The sequence below is a fragment of the Oenanthe melanoleuca genome, chromosome 5, assembly GCF_029582105.1.
Source record: "Oenanthe melanoleuca isolate GR-GAL-2019-014 chromosome 5, OMel1.0, whole genome shotgun sequence".
Classification (NCBI taxonomy): Eukaryota; Metazoa; Chordata; class Aves; order Passeriformes; family Muscicapidae; genus Oenanthe; species Oenanthe melanoleuca.
The window spans coordinates 36,653,338-36,659,337 of NC_079339.1; positions in this window are offsets into that span (position 1 = coordinate 36,653,338).

A 6,000-nucleotide genomic window follows, 5' to 3' on the forward strand; every position below is an offset into this window, starting at 1 on the left:
CTGAGGATTGCTGGAGTCAAAGCTGTTAGCAGAAAGGATGGGAGAGAAAGGAGGATTTCCAGTGAGGACAATGAAGGCTGCCTGACTTGCCACAAGTTAGTGGCAAGTTTCCCAAAACCTCAATCTCTAGTGGATTTGTTCAGCCTGTAGCACCTGGTTTCTTCACCTGGTGGGTGTCTGCACACATGAAATGTTTGTTGAATACTTGTTAGAAGATTGGGTGATGATGTTCCCCATTCCTGTCTCCAGGAGAAGTTTCCATTACTAACCTCTCTTACCTAGTAAAAAAAGCAAGTAAATAAATTACTAAATAGTGTAGAATTGGCTTTGGAAGTGCAAAAATAGTTATATCCCATGGGTGACAAGAGAACTTACCAGGAAGTAATTTTTTAAACTTTTTTCCTACTTTGAGTACTTTGCACTGACACCTACATCCTTCTCACTCCAATGAAGGAAACAGACATGCTCTTGTGTAGGTAGTTCATCAGGGGACATCTGTCTAAAGTGCATTAATGGTCCATAGGTTCAAAGTCAGGAGTTACAGAGATGGACTACAAAATAAGTCTGGAGGGGAAAGAAAAAAAAAAAAAAAAAACAGATGCAGATGGTGTGAATGTCCTGGTATGCAGGTAAGGAAAAGAGAATGAAGTTGTCAAGGATCACAAAACAAAATAATGATAATTATCATTACAAGTGGTCTGTATTACTGGAATGAAATAGCAAAGGTCAATTTCAAGAGGGGAATTTGTTACTAATAGAGAAAAAGAGAATAGATTTGGTTTTTCTGCTCACTGATGCTGGACTTATTGATAAATAAAAGTGTGTGCAATGAATTCAGCAGGATGACTGAGAAACTGCTTCTGTTGATGAAGTGCTTATTTGCAAAATGATGTTAGAGTCTTTATTTCAAATATGGATAATAACGAGTGTGTGATGCTTTCCCACTTTGGTGGCAAATCAAAACACATACCACAACAGTACATGAAAACTTGTGCTTTGTAACAGGAATTAATGTGTGTGGATAGATTCATGCTGTAATCCAGCTCTGCTGGGAACGTGGAGCTTTCAAAAGCGCTAGAAAGACCGAGGTGTGCTGCAAGGGCAGAGTGGGCAAAGGGCCTTGCTTGAGCTTCTAGGCTCAGGTGCAGGGCATCAGGCTCTTGGTGTGAGCAGGCAAGGGCGCAGGTGCAGGGTCAGGAACTGCTGCCTTCAGCCACTGCCTGGCCCCAGGCTGGGCAGCAGTGGCAGCCCTGTGACTGCAAGCTGAGTGTTCAGGGAGCCCATCTGGGCCAGTGCTCATCCCCTTGCTGCAGCATTAAATTCTGTCTGGCTCAGCTCACTGGCTCAGCCCACAGCTGCATGGGCTGCGGTGCTTGTAGAACGGAGAGGGATAAGATCTTGAGGAAACAGGGAGGGGTAGGACCCGGTTAGCCCAGGCTGCTGCTTCATCATCCTGTCAGAGTGGAACAAGCACACCCCTCGATTTGGTTGTGCCACATACCGTGGGTTGCTACGGTTCTACTGTGTTGGTGTTTGAAACACTTTCAGATGGATCGTTTCCTAGGAGAATAAACAATTGCTTTTTGCCGACATCGCTAGCTCAGGGCACTCTGAAGTGCAATCCTCCAGATGGTCCTTAAGCCGGCTCTGTAGGTGCCGCCCCATTCGCAGCCATACAAAGAGCGTGAAACTCCTTATGCGTGTGCTTCGTTCAGTTTGCGCAAAATGGGTCTTTGAAAAGGCTTTGAAAGGGCTGCATTCAAGAGCTGTGGTTGCTGCCTGGAATGGCTCCAGCTGGTGAAAGGCTGCAGCTCCCTCCCTCTGGTCTTGACAAATACTGTGGAGCTGCTGAGACAGGTTAGTTGTGCTGGCTAGTGTGTTGTTTTCTGCTCTTCGTAATGTTCTGAGTCGGATTTACCTTCAGGTCAGTTGAAAATAAATAAATAAAATACAGCAAAACTCTTGCAGTACATCAATTTTGAAAGATATGCATTTAATGCAACTAATATTTACAGAAACTGTGATCAAAACCTGAGCACTCGGTTTTGCACATCCGTTGATTTTTGGAGCTGGGAAAGAAAACAGCCCTGTCCTCAGTAAGCAGGGTCATGTCAGGTTAGCTGAGCTAGAAAGGAAGCCAGACCTAGCACTGCTGTGCTCTCAGGAGCCTTCTGCCACAGGCTGTGGGAGAGGACCCGGAACAGCATTAAATATAGTTACAGCAGATCCTGCCGGGCTAGTTTCTCCTGGATCCGTGCTCTGGAGTGTTCACTGGAGATGTCCTTGCAGGGTGCAGTGTCACTAAGGTCAGCAAGGCCGTGTCCGTGTCCACCGGAGCCCCGGCTGTTCCCCCTGCAGCAGCAGGGTCTGCAGGGCTCGGTGCCTTCTTAACTCCCCTGCAGCCACAGCCTCCCCTCTCAGGTGCTTCCTGAAGACCTTCTGCCACTGTTCACAGTGAGAAGTCTTGCCACCCTTCCTTCTTTCCCCTTCTTAACTATAAATTATGATTATTTCAACACTTTTTAGCATGATTATGGAGCAGACTCTGCGAACTGAGCAACTTCTGTAAACAACTTTCAGTTGTCATTAAAAACCTTTCATGCCCGGGTCACAGGCATATCTTTGGAGCTGAGAGAATGGATCAGTTCTCTTTTTTGGAGACAAAAATGATAGGAAATTCTGCTGGAAGTAAATTGCAACATATCGGGATGAGGATAATTTGAAGTTTGTTAAATCACCGCTAGTCCTAATCCCGTCCCTGTCAATTTCTATATACTGAGCAGTTAATTACTCCTCTACCGACCCGGGGAGAAACATTTTTTAGGTGATTTTCCACACCCAGTTGGTGCGAGGCCCACCCTGAAAGAAGCAGGGAAAACCTGGGCTTGTTTTTATTGGTACCACGCCTAGGGCACCAGGCTCCACCCTGGAGGGAATTCCCACGCCTGGTAATTGCGCGGCGCAGAATGCCGGCAAACATTCAACAAGCTCCAGATCTGATTCCAGATCCCGTAAATACAGAGTGAATCTTCACGGATATGCACGGCCTTTTGGGAGTCCTTCCCCTAATGAAAATTTTATGTGTTAGTGCCTGTGACTCTCCTGCAGCCCAGCCAAGCTGTATCTGCTCACTGCAGAGAACTACCAAGGCCTTTGCAGCTGCCTGACACAGTGTGGTTTCCTTCTTTATTTTTTCCCCTGCCAAACAGTGAATAATGGGGTTTCCTCTGATAAGACTAAATTGGTCTGGCCTGTGCCTTTGCCTCTGTGGTCAGATGGGCAGTGACATCTTTCCACCTGTGGCTCAAACCTAACTGCATTTCAAGCACTGCAGTGCAGATAATGGCAAAACTCCCTGCAGATGATATGAGATGAGTGGTCCAGAAGCAAAGGAGGCAGAAGATGATTTTTGTGTGCTTTGCATGCCTCTCTCAGCTTACAGGATCCTGCCTTCCCAGTGATTGCGGTGGGGAAATGGCCACAGCCCCAGCTGGAATCTCAGCTTCTGGCTCAGCAAGGAGAAGTAAAGGCACCAAAACCCCCTCCTGGTTTCCCTGTTCCCAGACTTCTCCTCCATTCAAAAGTACCGTGTTTGAGGACATTGTCATAGGCTGGGAACCCCCTGTCTTGCACAGTTTCCTTCCGCTTTTCTCCTTCCTGAAACGCAGTCCTTTGTCATGTCACAACCACACAGTGCCCTCTGAGCAACAAAAAGGGAGAGCACTCGGTGTGGCTCCATTCATGATAGTCTCTGCAGACTCACCTCCTCGGGAGTCCCTTCTGCTATGAGGAGGAGGGAGGAATCCTCCTTTTATCCTCCACCATTCCGTCAGGACAATAGACAGTGCCTCTGGGCACAGGCGGCTTGCAAAACCCACAAAAACGCAAATTTTTTTTTGCCAAAATGTTCTTGATTTTAAGCAGATAAGGAGCAGGGGAAAACAAACTGTAAATGGAGAAGAGGTGCTGTACTACCAGCACTTAGCAGCGTTTTTAACTTTAGTAGAAATATGATTTTCACAAAGAGGAAAATCCTTTTAAATCCCACAAAACCCCTCAAGCCTGATTAGTCAGCTATGGGATCTGGAGAATTAGGGGCCATGAACACATCGGACTGGAAGCTTTGGTTCTCCTCCCCCTGCTTTCAGCAGGATAGGGACCAGGCATTACCATAGACTGTGTGAGAGAGCTCCTTCTAGCAAAGTGCATTTGCCCCTCTTCTAGAGGGCAGGGGTTATTCACTGCTGAAGGGAAGCTGCTTCAGTCACAGTGCTGATTGCCTTCCTCTAGAAATCCCCCCGAGGAGAAGCTGAGTAAGCTGAACCAGTGGATCCTGAGGCCATGGCAATACCTTCCTCCTAAAGCAGCTGTTGCCACATACCACCAGTCAGATGGAAAAAAGGACAAAAAAGGCAAACAACCAAACAAGGAAAAAAAAATAAAAAAAGGAAGGGAGGGGAAATATACTCAGGGAAATGTTATGTTATTAAGGTCTCTTGCTGTGTTCAGCTGCAAGGCAAAGCTGCCTGAAAAAATGGGAGGAATGTGCCTTGTTTTCACATAAGGACTGCAGAACATCTGTCCTGTAGTTCCCGTGGGATTGGTTTTAATCTTTTTTTTTCCTAAATAACCAATCTGACTTACAGATGTGTGTGTTTTCCACCCAGGTCCTTCAGGCTTGTTGGAAACATCCTCAAGTGTTTCCTCCTCCCAGCAAATGAGTGGGAGAGATCCCAGCTAATACTTGGACTAGGGGAAGACAGCTCAGCTCATGGACCACACCTTCTGTTTCTGCAGTGCTTCAGAGCAGCAGAGTGCTACAGGGGGTTAAATGGGACTAGGATGGGGAGCACAGCTGATTGTCACCAGCCTTCCCATCAGCATGTGGCCCTCTGAGGCTGCACACTCAGTGGAACTCAGGTCCCAACAGTGTTTTCCACTTGATTCACCATGAAAGTGGAAGAGAGTAGCCTTAGGAAAGTTCATATGAAGCAGAAAATGGCATAAAGCACCTTATGTGCCTAATTAAGCAGTGAGTGATTTTCCTCTTGCCTGCCTGGAGACACCTCAGTGCAGTGGGCATGGGATCCTCCTCCTGGCCAGGCAGTTTGGTCCCAGCTTGGTCTGAGAGTGGCAGAGGACACTGTCTGCCTGCACTAGGGAAGTGAGAAACTCTTTAATAAGAGCCATCAGGTGCACTGTGTTTTCTTTGGGCTGGGTGATTCCCCAGAAAACCACAGTCCAGGCCAAAACGAGCGGCGCAGCGCCGGCTCTGGCACAGCTCCACTGCTGTAGTCTTCCATGGGAGCTGCAACAGCAGCAAGGACCAAAGAAAAAAAAAAAAAAAAAAAAAAAAGAGAGCAAGGACAGAAAGAGGAGCTTTCTGGCTGTTCCCAAGCCCAAGAGAGTATTCTGTCTACTCCCTAGTCTCTTCCTTCCAAACCTAAGTACAGGAGTTTTTTGTTGCAAGTGACCATAAGAAACACTCCATTTTCTGAGAAAAAAAGCAAACACCTAAAGGCAAGTAAACAAAACAAAACAAAACAAAAGCTAAAAAACCAGCAAAGAACCAAACAAAAAGCCCACAAAACCCCAAAAACCCCAAACAAACAAAACACAACAAACAGAAAATCTCCCCAAACAAACAAAAAAATTATCTGTGTGGCACACCCATTTGCACAGAAATCCAGTACATCCAGCTAGAAATTGCATCAGCCTGATCCAGGTGTCATTTTGCTGTGATGATAGCCATTTCAGGCAAAGTCTTCAGCTGTACCTCTCTGCCCTGATCTGCTTTGGCTGCCTGACAATTGCCTTTCCCCATGCTCAGTTTCTGCCAGTTTCTGTGTTTCTGCCCCCAACACTGACCCTCACTGGGAAGCTTTCCTGGGTTCTCATAGCTGTTGTGGACAATGTCATGTAGCAACATTCAAAACCTAGTTTTGTCTGGCTGCTTCATGGCAATTCCATACTGGCATCTGATTTTGGTCCATCAAAGTG